Source organism: Nerophis lumbriciformis, linkage group LG07 (genome assembly GCF_033978685.3).
Source record: "Nerophis lumbriciformis linkage group LG07, RoL_Nlum_v2.1, whole genome shotgun sequence".
NCBI classification, from domain to species: Eukaryota; Metazoa; Chordata; class Actinopteri; order Syngnathiformes; family Syngnathidae; genus Nerophis; species Nerophis lumbriciformis.
In genome coordinates, this window is record NC_084554.2 from 12,258,662 (window position 1) to 12,277,953 (window position 19,292).

The window sequence follows — 19,292 nt, forward strand, 5'->3', positions numbered from 1 at the left end:
TCAAGTTGCTGGCACGGCCGCTCTACCAACCGAGCTATACCGCCCCAATGTATGTAAATGTAGTAACAGACACCTTCATAACAATATGTAATATGTACAATATACACACTGCAAGTATATATATAATGTAGTAACAGACACCTTCATAACAATATGTAATATGTACAATATACACACTGCAAGTATATATATAATGTAGTAACAGACACCTTCATAACAATATGTAATATGTACAATATACACACTGCAAGTATATATATAATGTAGTAACAGACACCTTCATAACAATATGTAATATGTACAATATACACACTGCAAGTATATATATATAATGTAGTAACAGACACCTTCATAACAATATGTAATATAAACAATATTGACCGCATTTTGGCGCGTTGATATCCGTTTCCATAGCAGCGCACATGTGACGTCCGGCGTCAACCATGTGTTCCTACTTCCGCAAACAAACAAACAAACACGTGTGTTGTAATCATGGCAGACTTGGTGACAGACGACGAAGACGACTATTTTTTGGACAAATAAGTATTCACAACCTTATCTTTTGAGCCAAACTATGCCGAATCATTGGAGTGCCCAAGTCAACAGGAAACGTCCCCAGCCAGCTTGACCAGACGGACAATTGTCCACGGAGTAAGTCACTATAATGTTGTTCACGATACACGCAGTACATCACCGCACACGACTACGCTGTGTACAAACAAAATATGAAATAATACTTTACACACACTGTAATATGATTGTTCATGTTTTTCACTCAGTACAGATTGTTGTCTTATCGCAGTGTTGTGCATTACAAACTCAAACGCGTTTCGTGCCGACGTAGAGCTAGCTTATCTCTTGCCGTAGTTAGCTTCTACGGCTAATACCGTAGCACGCCGATGTGCTAGTACGCTAGAAAACAGTTCCTCAGTGTTCGCTCTTACAATAACAATGTCGCTACAGTTTGGTTATTATACAGGTTATGGAACGTCAAATTAAGTATTTTTGGCGGTTTTTGAATGCATTTTTAAAGCGATTTGGAGATAGAAATGATTGCTCCAATTAGCGACATTGCTAGCTACCAAGAACGAGACGATTTTTATGTTAGAAAGCGAAAAAAACAAAAATATTGTAACCTATTTTTATGGGCTTTCCTCTTGGTGATGTTAAGTTCCTGTTATACGCTGTCATACAGTATATGCCTTGAGCTCTTATTTTGAAGGCGCTAAGAGCGGAAGTGAGATCACGTTGTGGAGTGGAGCGAAGGTTTTGAAAAGAAGGTAAATAAAGGGTCCTCGTGTAAACTGGAGATTCCGTGTTTATTATTTTGTAGTTTCATACCGTATAGGCGACATATATAAACCCTCGGTTACATTGGTAGCAGCGGTGGGATCAAGGTCCCGCAAAAGAAAGACTCTAATTACGGTAAAGTTAGGAGAGTCGGTTAGCTTCATCTCAGTTAGCCACAGCTAGCAACGGCGGAGCGTCGTCTTGTCAGAAAGCACGAAGATTTATTTCATCTTACTGCTGCTATGTGGAATAAAGGCGAGGACCCGCTGGACTATAGCTACAGGGAGCAACGCGGAGAAAGATTGTGCGCCAGTAATGTAAAGATTGAACTGCCGCAGCCATTTTCCGGTGAGGAAAAACAAAGTTTCCCCTGCTGGGCCAGACAATATGAAGTAGCAGTGAAGGCGCTGGTTGGAGGCACGGGCAGTAGCTTGGACTATGAACTGGTGAGGATTTTACCCACGCGGCTGACAAAGGCTGCTTTTCTTCTATGGGATAGCTTGCCAGCTGCCGTTCAGGTGGACTATGATCAGGTGAAAGAGAAATTGCAGGAGGCTTTTGGACAAAAACGTTTTCTAGACTTTCAGAGCAAACATCTCTGCCCGTCTACGTGCTCCCGGAGAGAGTCTGGAAGTATATGCAGCAGACATAAGCAAGCTAGTCCAAGAGGCATTCCCAGGCTATGGTGATATAGCTCAGAAAGAGGAGAAATTTCGCAGATTTCTGGCTGGACTCGACCCGGCTCTGAGAGCTAAATGTCATGAGCAGGGAGCGACTGATTTGGAGGAGGCCCTGACCATCGCTGGCCGGTGTGAGATGGCCAGAGAGGCCCTAAGGATGGACTATGTCAGCACACAGGTACGCCCACCTCCCACTGAAAACGGTACTGCGGCCATGGTGCACTCCATATCTGATGATGGCGGTGGTTTGTATAGGACTATGGACAGACTTACTGCAGATATGAGGGAAATGAGGATGGAAATTAAACAAATGGCAGAGGAAAACACCCGACTGCGATCCAGCTACTGGAAAGATGAACGGCGAGCACCTCATCCAGTACGTGGAAGTCAACGTCAGTGTACTTGTGGGGAGCAAGGCTGTCCGTCTCGCCCATGGGGTCAACAGAGAGGGCGTTCACCTGACCGTGGCTATGAACAGAGAGGGCGTTCACCTGACCGTGGCTGGCGCGAGCGGCGCGCAGAAGGAGGGCCGAGGGACAAACAGGACTATTGGAGCCCCTACAAAAACCGAGCCAACTCTCCAAGTTGGCGGGGTCCAAGACCTGCTAGGAGCCCCTCTAATGAGGAAACACAGAGACGGCGAGGTGTGCATTTTCTCTCCCCCAGGAGGGAAGACGCTACATACCAGTCGGGAAAAGAGATGTAGCTGATGTTGCAGCCCAAACATCAGCTACAGAACCTATGGGCCCTATGGAGGGAGTGATGTTTATCCCCTCCATGAGCAACGCAATGACACCGGACAAGACAGAACAGCGAACCTCATATGTGAGGGGAAGCATTGAAGGGACTGAAATTAACATATTGATCGATTCAGGAGCAACCGAGTCGTTTATCAGTGACAACTGTCTTCCGCATGTCTGTTCCAGCCCTGCATAAGCGACCCTTAACGGCGGATTTTATTGCTGCACGGGCGGTGAATGGACAGTTGCTCGACACACTGGGCACTATAACAGTGACTCTGCGTCTGGAAAAGACCTCCCGGCAGCAGGTTTTCCATGTTATTAGAGGGTCCACACAAACAGCGCTACTGGGCTTGGACTTTCTTGTCGCAAATCACGCCCTCCTAGATTATGCCCGTGGCCAACTACACCTATGGGACACTGTACTTTCACTCCTGAGTGGCAAAGACTTGATCCCGGAGTGTTGCAATGTTTCCATCGCCACTGTTGTGACACTGCCCCCCCTCAGCGAGATGCTGGTGCCTGTGAGTGTATCCTCACCTGGGCCCGTTGATCAGCTTCCTGACTTTGTGGGTTACTTATCACCCAACCTTAAAGGCAAAAGTGAATGTGTCATAGCTCACACGGTGACATCTGTAAAGGACGGGGTTACCACCGCCCGTGTGTTGAACCCTACAGATCAAGACATTATACTGAGAGAAGGCGTGCACCTCGGGGAGTTTTTCTCAGTGGATGAGGCCGAGATTGTGACACTTCCTCAGGGTCCAACCGAGACTGTCTCTGCTATTTCATGCAGTGAGGTGCCTGTGGTGTCACTGGAGGAGTCTTCTGCTAGTCAGCAACAGAAAGCACAACTGGCTGCACTGCTGGCTGAGCATCAGGAGATATTCAACCTCCTGGCAGATGCATCCTTATCCAACATCACATCAAGACCGGTGATCATCCTCCTTTGCGGCAACGCGCCTACCGGACTTCATTCACCAGAAAAGAGAGAGGAAATAGACAGGCAGGTGACTGCCCTGTTGGCGGACGGGGTGATTGAGGAAAGCTGCAGCCCATGGGCCTCGCCTGTGGTCCTTGTAAAGAAGAAGAATGGTGAGTGGAGATTCTGCATTGACTATCGTCGTCTGAACAGTGTAACCGTGAAAGATTCTCATCCGCTCCCCAGGGTGGATGAGACCCTGGATGCGCTGGCGGGCTCCCTGTGGTTCAGCACGTTGGACTTCACTAACGGATATTGGCAGGTCGAGGTCGCTGAGGGAGACAGGGAGAAAACTGCCTTCACCACGGGCCGGGGCCTCTACCAGTGGCGGTCTATGCCGATGGGCCTTACTAACTCACCTGCAACATTTCAGCGCATGATGGAGCTGGTGCTCAGAGGGCTCCCCTGGCAAGTGTGTATGGTGTACCTTGACGACGTGTTAATATACAGCCCCACCTTTGAGGCCCATCTCACCAGTTTGCGTGAAGTTTTCTCCAGGATCAATGCAGCTGGCCTCAGGCTGAATCATAAGAAATGTCATCTGGCTCGAAATCATGTAGTGTTCCTGGGACATGTTGTTTCTCGCCACGGCTTACAGCCCGACCCTCGAAACACGGACAAAGTCAGAACCTGGCCCACACCACAAAACCCAACCGAAGTGAGAGCCTTTGTGGGCCTTTGTTCTTACTACAGACGCTTTGTTAAAAACTTTGCCCAGTGTGCAGCCCCTCTGCACCGCCTCACCTGCAAAGATACACCTTTTAAATGGACAAGCGAGTGTGACACAGCCTTTGAGTACCTGAAGGGGGTGCTTTCATCTGCTCCAGTTGTCACCATGCCTGACTTTAACATCCCTTTTAAAGTGTACACAGATGCCTCTTTGGAAGCAGTGGGGGCAGTGTTGGCTCAGGACAAGGACGGATTGGAGCGTGTGGTGTCATACGCTAGCCAAGCACTCAGTTCCCCAGAAAAGCGCTGGTCTACATTTGACAGAGAGCTGTGGGCCGTAGTGTGGGCTACACGGCAATTCAGACATTACATAGGATCAGCTGCCTTTACCATCATAACTGATCACAAGCCTCTGCTGGGCCTGCGTGGCATGTCCATTGACAAGGATCCCACGGGACGCAGAGCAAGATGGATACTGGAACTGGACCCTTATAACTGGAGGATGCAGCACAAGGACGGCAAACGGCATACTAATGCTGATGCACTCTCACGGCGTCCTCAAGACCCTGTGCCTAGTGTGGTAAACGCAGGTGAGACAACCACACAAGTGAATGTCATCGGCTCAGATATAGAGCCCAGCGTTCCCCAACCAGTCACTCAACCGCTACAAACACACATGGGAAACCCCCCAACCTCTGACCTCCATACAGGGGCGCAGCAGGTGGAGAAAAACAGTGGGGCGCAGGACTTGTCGTTCAAACATGCACTTTCACATGACGGAACGGAAATGAGGGGGCTACAACGGGCCGACCCAGATATTAATCGGGTGTTGGACTGGATGGAGAGAAGTGGCTCTCGACCATCTAAGGGGCAGATGAGAGGTAGCTCCCGTTGGCTTCGAAAATTATGGACTGAATATCCCCGCCTCGCTGTTGTTAATGGACTACTTTGCAGGACGGTGAACTCTGCCCTCACCGGAGATGCTCTGTGTCAGGTTGTCATGTCCTCCTCACTTATCTCTGATGTGCTGCAGCATCTACATGGGGGCTCTACATCGGCACATTTTTCTGTGGAACGAGTGTGGGAACGTGCAAGGGAAACTTGCTATTGGCCGTTCATGTTCAAAGATATTCAGCGGTGGTGTGAACAGTGCATCCCATGTCAAACCCGCAAGGCCCCGGTGCCTAAGCATCGGGCACCGATGGGGAGCGTCCATGCAACTCGGCCACTCCAGAGAGTGGCAACGGACATTCTTGAACTGCCAGTGACTTCTAAAGGAAATAGATACGTGTTAGTAGTGGAAGACTACTTTACCAAGTTTGTGAATCTGTATGCGCTCTCTAACCAAACAGCACAGTCGGTAGCACAGTGTTTGTTCGATGACTATGTGATGGTGCATGGTGTTCCTGAAGTGATTCACAGTGATCAGGGGCGGCAGTTTGAAGCTGAAATTGTTCAAAGACTGTGCAAGCTCCTGGGAATTAAAAAGACACGCACTACACCTTATAATCCCAAATCGGACGGAATGGTTGAACGCTTTAACCGCACTCTGATCGACCAGCTTGCCAAATCGTTGCTCGCCTGCGGTGGTGAGTGGGATGATTATCTGAAACAGGTGGCTTTCGCCTATAACACATCTGTACATGCCTGCACCAACTACAGTCCGTACTATCTACTTCACGGACGGGAGGCTCGTGTTCCAGTGGATGTGTTGGTGCCGTCTCACCTGGTGCGCTCAGACTTGCCTCTTTCTCATGCAGACTTTGTGGCCTCGTTAGCAGAGAGGCTGGAGACTGCTTTCGCTGGTGCCAGGCAAGGTGGCGCCAACGCTTACGAGAAGCAAAAGCTGTACTATGATGGAGCTGTGCGTCACCGGCCGTATGCAGTAGGGGATCTGGTTTGGCTACGTAATCCGACAGAGGACATGATGAAACTTGCTCCCCACTGGAAGGGGCCCTACAGGGTCCTGTCTGTGTTGGACTCTCAAGGGGAACCTGGACTCACCTATCATATTGACAACCCTTTGGAGTTTGATGGACGGGGGCAGGTCGTCCATTATGATAGACTGAAACCATACACACTACCGATGGCTGCTGGTTTTTCAAATGGCCTGTCTGCTTCGCCTTCTCCTAGTCAGGCTCCCTCATTGCTGGACGAGGGGTCGCCAGAGGGGGGTGCTAGGGCTGACAAGCCGCTGATCTCTGGTGACACAGGGACTGTTCAGATTACAGGCACCAGAGAGCCACTACAGACTGTTTCTCGTTCTGGGAGGAAAGTGCGACAACCAGTTCGTTTCAAGGACTTTGTCACTTTTGGTTAGCTGTTTAGAAATAGAAGAAATTAAACAAAAATTTGGGCTTTCGGTTAAAGATTGTCAAGGTCACTTAACATGTTCTTACTGTGATGGCACATGTTTCATATGTGTATAGTATGTCTGGAGGCTATGGTGTATCAGAATTTTCTGGTGTACGTGGGAATAGTGTGGCATGCGTGACTGTGCAGTGGTGTAAGGGGAACATGCATATATATATATTTTTTTGTGTGTGTGTTAACTCCTGTGTTTTTTTACTGCCTGTGTTATTTTTGCATATTCTGTTATGGTGTTGAAACGAGGACGTTTCTTTTTGTAGGAGGGGAGGTATGTAACCTATTTTTATGGGCTTTCCTCTTGGTGATGTTAAGTTCCTGTTATACGCTGTCATACAGTATATGCCTTGAGCTCTTATTTTGAAGGCGCTAAGAGCGGAAGTGAGATCACGTTGTGGAGTGGAGCGAAGGTTTTGAAAAGAAGGTAAATAAAGGGTCCTTGTGTAAACTGGAGATTCCGTGTTTATTATTTTGTAGTTTCATACCGTATAGGCGACATACATAAACCCTCGGTTACAATATTGTGTCTTCTTGTCTCTCACAATGACTGTGAACAATAGGCAAAAAATTTTTTGTAAAAAGTGCACTTCCCCTTTAATGCATTGCTAAAAAAAAAAAACTTAAAATATCTGGCACATGCAAGATGTTTCATGAGAGCAGAGTGTGTGTGCTTTTTAAAAGGTGGTTGTTGGTTTCTGCCAAGAGCAACATTCAGGCTCGGCTGTGTTTGTTAGCTGAGTAGCTGCAATTTACCGGCAGTAACGGCAGCTCAGTTCAATCTTTTCTCGGGATTGTGTTAGCGAAGAGATTGAATGTGCTTCCATGGCTGTCTTGTCTCCATTTCCCTCAGGTGGGGTTTTGTAAGATTGCCAGCTTGTCACTTCAATCGGTTTGTTGTTCATTATTCCCCCGTAGTAGTAGTAGTAGTAGTAGTGTGTGTGCGTGTGTGTGTGTGTGTGTACCGTACGTAGTTTACATGTTGTCATGGGTGTGTTATGGACATGCTGGGCATCCCGGGACCGGCATGGCCGTCGGTGGGACTTGTGGGACTCGTGGGACTTGAACCCGGGTGTGATTTTTTAACAGTTTGGGTACTTTTGCCGACTTTTCTCACTTTTCTCCCCCACTTCTCGTGGGACTTTGCTGGGGGCGTTTTGGGCATACCATGACTTGTGCGGCCGGCGGCGGGACTTGTGGGACTCGAACCCCGGTGTGATTTTTGAACAGTTTGGGTACTTTTGCAGACTTTTCTCACTTTTCTCCCCCACTTCCTGTGGGACTTTGCTGGGGGCGTTTTGGGCATACCATTGACTTGTGCGGCCGGCGGCGGGACTTGTGGGACTCGAACCCGGGTGTGATTTTTGAACAATTTGGGTACTTTTGCAGACTTTTCTCCTCCACTTCCTGTGGGACTTTGCTGGGGGAGTTTTGGACATTTTGGGCATACTTGCGCAGCCGGCGGCTGGACTTGTGGGACTCGAACCTGGTTAGGTTTTTTGAACATTTTTGGGACTTTTGCCGACTTTTGTCACTTTTCTCCCCCACTTCCCGTGGGACTTTGCTGAGGGCGTTTTGGACATTTTGGTTATCCCGGCCGGTGGCGGTACTTGGGCGGCTGGCGGCGGGACTTGTGGGACTCAAACCTGGTTAGGTATTTTGAACATTTTGGGGACTTTTGCGAACTTTGCTCACTTTTCCCCCCCACTTCCCGTGGGACTTTGCTGGGGGTGTTTTGGACATTTTGGGCATACTTGCGCGTCCGGCGGCGGGACTTGTGGGACTCGAACCCGGGTGTGTTTTTTTTAACATTTTTGGGACTTTTGCCGACTTTTCTCACTTTTCTCCCCCACTTCCCGTGGGATTTTGCCGGGGGCGTTTTAGTCATTTTGGGCATCTTGGCCAGCGGCGGGACCTGCACGGCCGGCGGCGGGACTTGTCGGATTCGAACCTGGGTAGGTATTTTGAATATTTTTGGGACTTTTGCCGACTTCTCACTTTTCTCCCCCACTTCCCGTGGGACTCTGATAGGTGCGTTTTGGACATTTCGGGCATCCCGGGACTCGCGCGGCCGGCAGCGGGACTTGTGGGAATCAAACCTGGGTAGGTATTTTGAACATTTTGGGGACTTTTGCCGACTTTTCTCACTTTTCTCCCCCACTTTCCGTAGGACTTTGCTGGGGACGTTTTGGACATTTTGGGCATCCCGGGCAGCGGGGAGACTTGCGCGGCCGGCGGCGGGACTTGTGGGACTCGAACCTGGGTAGGTATTTTGAACATTTTTGGGACTTTTGCCGACTTCTCACTTTTCTCCCCCACGTCCCGTGGGACTCTGCTGGGTGCGTTCTGGACATTTTGGGCAACCCGGGACTCGCGCGGCCGGCGGCGGGACTTGTGGGACTCGAACCTGGGTAGGTATTTTGAACATTTTGGGGACTTTTGCCGACTTTTACAACTGTTATCCCCCCCTCCCTGTGGGACTCGGCTTTATTTAATATCACTTTAGTGTGGACATGTTGGGCATCCCGAGACTTGCGCGGCCGGCGGCGGGACTTGTGGGACTCGAACCCGGGTGTGATTTTTGAACATTTTGGGGACTTTTCTCACTTTTCTCCCCCACGTCCCGTGGGACTTTGCTGGGGGCGTTTTGGGCATACCGGGACTTGCGCGGCCAGTAGCGGGACTTGTGGAACTCGAACCTGGGTAGGTATTTTGAACATTTTGGGGACTTTTGCCGACTTTTCCAACTTTTATCCCCCCCCTCCCTGTGGGACTCGGCTGGGTGTGTTATGGACATTTTGGGCATCCAAAATGTTGTCGCTGTGTGATGTTGCCTCTTTTTATTTAATATCACTTTAGTGTGGTGCTGGTTGTTGCTTTTATATGTAAAAAAAATACCTCTTGCTTTGAACCAGCGTGCCACGTGACATCAAATGCATTAGTAACGGCATTCTAACGTACCTAAAAGTAATTAGGTTACTCGTTATTAGTAAATGTAACGGCGTTAGTCACGTCGTTATGTAACGCTGTTTTTTATAACAAAGCTCGGAGCGTGGTCCTCTTTGGAGGCTTCACATAAAAGCCATTGGCTACCTCCTTACTGAACACAGTTTTAACTCCTTTTATGTCCACATTCGGCAGAGATGGAGTTGTAGGAAAACTGAAGCAATTTTCCCTAAAAAAAAAAACCATGTAAATACAATCAATCCATTCCAGACACCCCAAAATATTAACACCAAACACTTTTCATTGATAAAGAAAAAAATAGTGCCTTACATGCAGAAAACAATGGCTGAAATGGACAAATTAATAATTACCTTTATTGAAGACTCTTGTGAGGGGGGCCCACTCTCACCTACCTTTGTTACAACGTGTGGGATTATTTGTTTGGGTACTCGGTTCCGCGGAATGATACGGAAAGAGGCAAATGCACTCGTTAAGTACTTGGAGGCGGTATACGGAATGGAGCCATACGAAAAGTGGGGGCTACCAAAACCAGAGTACAACTAAAATCTCTTGTTTTAAATAAGGCTTCTCTAACCTTTTTGATTGGGGGGCCGCATTGTGCTTAAATGGGGCCGAAAACCGACTACATATATATGTGTATACATCAGTGACGTGCGGCTTGCAGTAATCCCGCCTCCTGGTGCCGGTTAATGCACCCCCGCCGCAGAATGCACCCCCCGACGGGAGCGCCACACCAACCAAAGCCCACACCCAAACCCTCCACATTCAAGACCGAATCCACCCAAAAAAAGTCACTTAACAAGAAGCCAAAAAGTACAAAAACAACAATGCTCACGCCGGAGGAGCCGTGAACGACTGCAGGGACACAACATTAGGTACACCTGCAGACTGTAGCACGGATTTCATATTTCATTCATTCACAACTCCTCCAACATGAACACCACTGTTCCTGCACTTATAAGTAAAGGTAAGACCATAATAACGTTTTTTAATTAAATGTGCTTTTTTGTGTGCTACAGTTTGTATGTGTAAAGTTAAAGTTTAGTTAAAGTAGCAATGATTGTCACACACACACACTAGGTGTGGTGAAATTTGTCTTCTGCATTTGACCCATCCCTTGATCACCCCCTGGGAGGTGAGGGGAGCAGTGGGCAGCAGCGGCGCCGCGCCCGGGAATAATTTTTGGTGATTTAACCCCCAATTCCAACCCTTGATGCTGAGTGCCAAGCAGGGAAGAATGCTGGTATGAGCTTTTAAACATAACCCGTTAACTGCTGCCAATCAAATGGTGAATAAGATACTCTTTAGGGTTCATATGTTTGTAAATCTGACTGTGATGAAGCCAGTGCCTCACCAGTCATGAACCTCACCGCACGTCACTTATATATATATATATATATATATATATATATATATATATATATATGTATATATATATATGGGACAAGTAAAAAAATGGATGATGGATGGATGTGTTTGTATATACAGAATGTGTGTATATATATATGTATATATATATATATATATATATATATATATATATATATATATATATATATATATATATATATATGTGTATGTATGTATACAATTATATGTGTATGTATGTATACAATTATATGTGTGTGTATATATATATATATACACACATACATATGAGTACATATTATTATAATAATACAATGGATATATAATTAATTATTATTATAACTGGATATTAAGAGTATGTGAAAGTTCAACTTTTACCTTGTTTACTTCCGTAACGACCTCGTTAAGGTTTTTTAATCAATCAGAAATACCAAGAAGCTATAATGCACCAAACATAGAGTGTGGAGAGTCTTTTGTATTGCAATTTTGGGTGCAATTTTGTGTTTTTTAATTCCACAAAGTTCAAAGAGCAGGTTGTGTTACGTGTGACCATGTTTGTCGAATTTTTGTACTGGTTGATTTTTTTTTTTCTGCGCCATAAGGTTGTTTGGAATGGGCCATATAAGTGAATGCTGTGCTGCGTGTCCTTTCAAGCACTAGAGTAACTTTCGTCGGCCACCAGATGGCGACAAAACGGCAGCTTTTCGATCACTGGCTGCTTGTATTTATTATGAATACACCGCTGCGGCCATATTGCTGATTGAACTCGTGCCATCTGGCGGGCCAAATTGGAGGCGCACGCGGGCCACAATTTGGACACCCCTGTGTTAAATGTTGCCTGGCTACGTTAATCTAAGGAATTTAAAACATGAACTGTTTCGCTATCAACTCTTGATTAGCTCCTGGCCCTATCATCACTTCATAACACAGCAGCAGATAAGAGAAGAGCAAAAGTATTGGGCCACCAAACGGAAGTAAGAAGTGAAGAAAAACTCTCTCCTGAGAAGACTTTCTTGTTGGAACAGAAAAGGGGCCTTCCCCTAAGTGTTGGCACAAAGCATGTCTTGAGACTGAGTGGGCACCAAGAGGCCGGGCCCTGATGGATAACGTGTCACAATGCTTGTGTGAGTCAGTGTGTGTACACAACAAGTGCGTCCACGCAGGAGCCCATGTTGCCGGGAAGACGAAGACGCCGGCAAGGAGAACGCTGTCATTTGCAGACGGCTCTTGGAAACCAGGAGTTTTGTTTTGCAGAATGCCAGACTCTTCGCGTTTGCAAAAGTCAACATTTGTCGAAGCGCTCCAGGCAGACAGAGGGCCCCCGGAGGGATTAGAGGAGGCGGTGTTTACCTGCTCTGAGGAATGCTGCTCTGCGCGCACGCTTTTGTATCCGTCAGGGACCCCGGGGTCACACCGGCGGTGGAGATGGGCCACCGCGTCCCTCCCCGACTTTCCACCTCGCAATATCAACAACGCCACACAATGTGGGCGACCTGAGAGAGCGATGAGGAATTCCTGCTCATGTTGCAACGCCTCAGCCATGACCTCCTTCACTTGGCCCAAGACTCTTTAATCATTTTACCAGCAAACTTGCCACATCCGGAGATAATAATGCTCACCTGCCTTTTAACAACATGTGCTTAACTGTACTGCGTCATATTCTTTCCAATATTCTCTCAATTCTAATGCTAAAATGGCAGAAAATAAAATAAGAACTCAGCAGACACAAGACATTGATACAACGTTGATTATACATTCATGTCCTTTAAAACTGATTTTGAACAACCTGACATTGACTAAAAGTTGTGAAAAAATATGTTGTTTCAATGTTGTATTTGTGTTGTAGAATATTGGTTGGAAAATGACCAAAATTCAATGGTCAAATCAACGTAGAACCCAACATTGATTAAACGTCATCAAAAAGCATGTTGTTTCAATGTTGTGTTTGTGTCGTAGAATATTGATTGGGAAATGACCAAATTTCAATGGTTAAAACAACGTCATAACTCAACATTGATTAAACGTCGTCAAAAAGAATGTTGTTTCAACGTTGTATTTGTGTTGTAGAATATTGGTTGGGAAATTACCAAAATTCAATGGTTAAAACAACATCATAACTCAACATTGATTAAACATAGTCAAAAAGCATGTTGTTTCAACGTTGTATTGGTGTTGTAGTAAATTGGTTGGGAAATTACCAAAATTCTACAGTCAAATCAACGACACAACACAACATTGATTAAACGTCGCCAAAAAGCATGTTGTTTCAACGTTGTATTTTTGTTGTAGAATATTGGTTGGAAAATGACCAAAATTCTACGGTCAAATCAACATCACAACCCAACATTGAATAAACGTCGTCAAAAAGCATGTTGTTTCAACATTGTATTGGTGTTGTAGTAAATTGGTAGGGAAATTACCAAAATTCCACAGTCAAATCAATGTCACAACCTAACATTGATTAAACGTCATCAAAAAGCATGTTGTTTCAACGTTGTATTTGTGTTGTAGTAAATTGGTTGGGAAAGGACCAACATTTTACAGTCAAATCAACGTCACAACCCAACATTGATTAAACGTTGTCAAAAAGTATGTTGTTTCAACGTTGTATTTGTGTTGCAGAATATTGGTTGGGAAATGACCAAAATTCAATGGTCAAATCAACGTCAGAACCCAACATTGATTAAACGTCGTCAAAAAGCATGTTGTTGCAACGTTGTATTTGTGTTGTAGTAAATTGGTAGGGAAATTACCAAAATTCTACGGTCAAATCAACGTCAGAACCCAACATTGATTAAACGTCATCAAAAAGCATGTTGTTTTAACGTTGTATTAGTGTTGTAGAATATTGGTTGGGAAAGGACCACAATTCAATGGTCAAATCAACGTCAGAACCCAACATTGATTAAACGTCGTCAAAAAGCATGTTGTTTCAACGTTGTACTGGTGTTGTAGTAAATTGGTAGGGAAATTACCAAAATTCTACGGTCAAAACAACGTCCAAACCCAACATTGATTAAACGTCGTCAAAAAGCATGTTCTTTCAACGTTGTATTTGTGTTGTAGTAAATTGGTTGGGAAATTACCAAAATTCAATGGTCAAATCAACGACACAACCCAACATTGATTAAACGTCGCCAAAAAGCATGTTGTTTCAATGTTGTATTTGTGTCGTGGAATATTTGGTTGAGAAATGACCAAAATTCAATAGTCAAATCAACGTCAGAATCCAACATTGATTAAACGTTGTCAAAAAGCATGTTGTTTCATTGTTTTATTTGTGTTGGAGTAAATTGGTTGGGAAACAACCAAAATTCAATGGTCAAATCAACGTAGAACCCAACATTGATTAAACGTCGTCAAAAAGCATGTTGTTTCAACGTTGTATTTGTGTTGTAGAATATTGGTTGGGAAATGACCAAAATTCAATGGTTAAAACAACATCATAACTCAACATTGATTAAACGTCGTCAAAAAGCATGTTGTTGCAATGTTGTATTTGTGTTGTAGTAAATTGGTAGGGAAATTACCAAAATTCTACGGTCAAATCAACATCCAAACCCAACATTGATTAAACGTCGTCAAAAAGCATGTTGTTGCAACGTTGTATTTTTGTTGTAGAATATTGGTTGGAAAATGACCAAAATTCAATGGTCAAATCAACGTCACAACCCAACATTGATTAAACGTTGTAAAAAAGCATGTTGTTTCAATGTTGTATTTGTGTCGTGGAATATTTGGTTGAGAAATGACCAAAATTCAATAGTCAAATCAACGTCAGAATCCAACATTGATTAAACGTTGTCAAAAAGCATGTTGTTTCATTGTTTTATTTGTGTTGGAGTAAATTGGTTGGGAAACAACCAAAATTCAATGGTCAAATCAACGATACAACCCAACATTGATTAAACGTCGTCAAAAAGCATGTTGTTTTAACGTTGTATTTGTGTTGTAGAATATTGGTTGGGAAAGGACCACAATTCAGTGGTCAAATCAACATCACAACCCGACATTGATTAAACGTCGTCAAAAAGCATGTTGTTGCAACGTTGTATTTGTGTTGCAGAATATTGTTTTGGAAATGACCAAAATTATATGATCAAATCAACGTCACAACCTAACATTGATTAAATGTCGTCAAAAAGCATGTTGTTTCACGTTGTATTTGTCTTGTAGTAAATTGGTAGGGAAATTACCAAAATTTTACAGTCAAATTAACGTCAGAACCCAACATTCAATAAACGTCGTCAAAAAGCATGTTGTTTCAACGTTGTATTTGAGTTGCTCAACATCAGGACCTAATTCAACAAGTTCTCAACATTGTTTTAATGTCTTGTGCCTGCTGGGACACAACTGGCTAGTTTCTCCTACCATTTTTTAAATGTCAATATGTGTCACAATTACTAATTGTATTCAAAAGAGGTTCATGAGGTCTTCAAAAAATTATGCGATTTTGTTATTCTTATAGATCACAGAACGTGACAACCTCTGAGGAAGGCAACAGTTGTGGCTGAAACCGTAAGGTACGCAAATAAACACACAGGTCTGGCTATAAGAATGACAAACATACTAATTGTATTGAAATAAAACTGTTATTCTGCCAGTAAAAAAACCTCCTAGTGGTAGGCCAAAGAATCACTTCATTAAATATTTACACACAGTGTTACTGTTCAAACTGTGTGTAACGTCACAGTGGCCAAAAACATTAAATACACTCGCTAAATAAAATATCTGCCTTGTTTTTAATGAATATTTAGGCCTACCACGCGACTGCATTTTAATGTTGGTCGCTATGGTGGTATGTGGAGAGCCAGGTGTTTTCTGGGGTGGTACTTGCTGAAAAAAACACATTTCACAGTAAAATTATGTCATCAAAATGCACTGTAACATTCCAACACATGACTGCTGTATGTTATCTTTATATTTCACAGCAATTAATTGTAATTTCACAGTAAAATCCCAACAAATGACCGTAAATTCAAGCTGATTTGTCTCTTGAAGGGTTCTGTAGACTACATATAGCTCGGTTGGTAGAGTGGCCGTGCCAGCAACTTGAGGGTTCCATGTTCGATCCCCGCTTCCGCCATCCTGCCGTTGTGTCCTTGGGCAAGACACTTCACCCACCTGCTCCCAGTGCCACCCACACTGGTTTAAATGTAACTTAGATATTGGGTTTCACTATGTAAAGCGCTTTGAGTCACTGGAGAAAAGTGCTATATAAATATAATTCACATGGCACACACTCTTGTGCAGTAAGTGACCGTATGCTGTTCAAACAAGAAAATAATTAATAAGTTTATCCATTACGATGTTAAATCCATTCCTAATTTTTGAGAGTCAATTTAAAACATATATATATATTTTTGTGCAAATTTGTAAAAAACAAAAAACATTTTGAATTGAATACATAAAATAACTATTATTGATATTATAATTATTATTGATACTGTCGCTTTTATTAATTATTGGTTTTCTTAAGTATTGTTGCTTTGTGAATGTCAATCCTAGGTCTTGTAAAGCTGGTATTGGGTTGGACTTACGGCCTCTCTAGTTTATTTTATTAAACTGATTAACATTATGTGATTTGTGTAAATAATATTGTTTTTTAAAAACATTTTTGAAAAGGTGTTTTTCAGGCCAACTGCGCGTATGAGTTGTACGTCTGCAGCCAAGAGGAGCTTTTGTCACCTATAATTTTATTATTATTTATATACCAAATCATTTATTCAGAGAATCATGTTGAATTGAGAATAGATTCTGAATTCACGAGAACTAGGCTTGAATCTAATCGTGAGGTGCCTGAAGATTCCCACTTCTAGTATTTAACAATAAGATGACAATTGTGAAGTTACAGCATTTACTTGCAACTTTATTGTAATAAACTGTCAAATCTCAGCTCTGCATTTACAGTAAATTGCTGCAAAGATTTTCCCACAGTCCATTTCTGTAAATGTTACAGCTAATTTGCTGTGAATTTACAATGAACATTTTTACACGATTCGATTCCGATACTTTTGTCACTTTTCTCCCCCACGTCCCGTGGGACTTTGCTGAGGGCGTTTTGGACATTTTGGTCATCCCGGCCGGTGGCGGGACTTGTGGGACTCAAACCTGGTTAGGTATTTTGAACACTTTGGGGACTTTTGCGAACTTTGCTCACTTTTCTCCCCCACTTCCCGTGGGACTTTGCTGGGGGCGTTTTGGACATTTTGGGCATACTTGCACGTCCGGCGGCGGGACTTGTGGGACTCGAACCCGGGTGTGATTTTTTAACATTTTGGGGACTTTTGCCGACTTTTCTCACTTTTCTCCCCCACTTCCCGTGGGATTTTGCTGGGGGCGTTTTAGTCATTTTGGGCATCTCGGCCGGCGGCGGGACCTGCGCGGCCGGCGGCGGGACTTGTCGGACTCGAACCTGGGTAGGTATTTTGAACATTTTTGGGACTTTTGCCGACTTCTCACTTTTCTCCCCCACTTCCCGTGGGACTCTGATGGGTGCGTTTTGGACATTTCGGGCATCCCGGGACTCGTGCGGCCGGCAGCGGGACTTGTGGGACTCAAACCTGGGTAGGTATTTTGAACATTTTGGGGACTTTTGCCGACTTTTCTCACTTTTCTCCCCCACTTTCCGTGGGACTTTGCTGGGGACGTTTTGGACATTTTGGGCATCCCGGGCAGCGGCGAGACTTGCGCGGCCGGCGGCGGGACTTGTGGGACTCGAACCTGGGTAGGTATTTTGAACATTTTTGGGACTTTTGCCGACTTCTCACTTTTCTCCCCCACGTCCCGTGGGACTCTGCTGGGTGCGTTTTGGACATTTTGGGCAACCCGGGACTCGCACGGCCGGCGGCGGGACTTGTGGGATTCGAACCTGGGTAGGTATTTTGAACATATTGGGGACTTTTGCTGACTTTTCCAACTGTTATCCCCCCCTCCCTGTGGGACTCGGCTGGGTGCATTATGGACATGTTGGGCATCCCGAGACTTGCGCGGCCGGCAGCGGGACTTGTGGAACTCGAACCTGGGTAGGTATTTTGAACATTTTGGGGACTTTTGCCGACTTCAAAATCGATTCTCGATTCAGCACTGTTGTCGATTCAAACCGATTATCGCAATATTTTATTTGGTATAAAAATGACAATAAAACCTTTTCGAAATAGGTTACAGGCATACTTGCCAACCTTGAGACCTCCGATTTCGGGAGGTGGGGGCGTGGTCGGGGTGGGGGCGGGGCGTGTTTGGGGGCGTGGTTAAGAGGGGAGGAGTATATTGACAGCCAGAATTTACCAAGTCAAGTATTTCATATATATATAAATATATATATATATATATATATATATATATATATATATATATATATATATATATACATACATCCTGAAAATATGCAAATAAAACTGTGTTTAGGTAATTGATACTTCAAACTTGCATAAATAAATATTAAGGAATATAACATAACTTGGCTTCTGAGAGCTTCAAAATGTAATGAATAAAATGCTAAAGTTGTTGATAAACAAGCAATTATTTTAAAAATAAAATATGGTCATTTTAAATTAATTATTATGATCATTTAAAATTAATTATTTCAAATATGTTTATTTTAATGTATTATTCTATGGCTGGATGTATTAAGGAGTCAGAAAAATACAAATAAAAATACAATTAATTTTTAGCAAAATATAGTAAAAATGTATTTAGTTTTTTTTATTTTAAATTAATAAATATATTTATTTTTAGGTAAGATAAACATAATAATACAATTTATCTCTAGTCTGGATGATTTAGTTCTTGTCACCCTGTTGTCCTCCCGTCAATCGGGAGATTTTCGGGAGAATATTTGTCCCGGGAGGTTTTCGGGAGAGGCGCTGAATTTCGGGAGTCTCCCGGAAAATTCAGGAGGGTTGGCAAGTGTGGTTACAGGCTACAAAAGCTCTTCTCTGTTGCTGACGTATGACGTATATGCGCGGAAATGGCTTTTAAAAAAGCCTCTTTTTAAGAGGTAATTCTTGAAAAATGAATTCAAAGAAAAACATTTATATTTATTTTTTGTTATAAATCGGAATGAATAAGAATTGCGATTCGGATGTGACTCGTTTTTGTTTGTTTGTTTTAGCACCCATAATGTTATGTTACGCTAACCCACTGTATAGCAGCGCTAGGCTAAACATTCAATGATAGCTAACATTTGTAGCTAAACTTTCCTTAATAGCTTTTTTTCTCTTGCTTATTTGT

At 43.9% G+C, this 19,292-nt stretch overlaps 1 protein-coding gene across 3 annotated transcripts in view; it reads left to right on the forward strand.

Annotated features, from left to right (window-relative positions):
• Positions 1–482: 482 nt before the first annotated feature.
• The window catches only part of rnf32 (ring finger protein 32), a 221,848-nt gene continuing 203,038 nt past the window's right edge, over positions 483–19,292 (forward strand). For all 3 annotated transcript variants that reach the window (XM_061965817.1, XM_061965822.1, XM_061965819.1), the window contains exon 1: positions 483–651. The gene's annotated coding sequence lies outside the window, so the exon portion shown is untranslated. The remainder of the gene's footprint in view (positions 652–19,292) is intronic.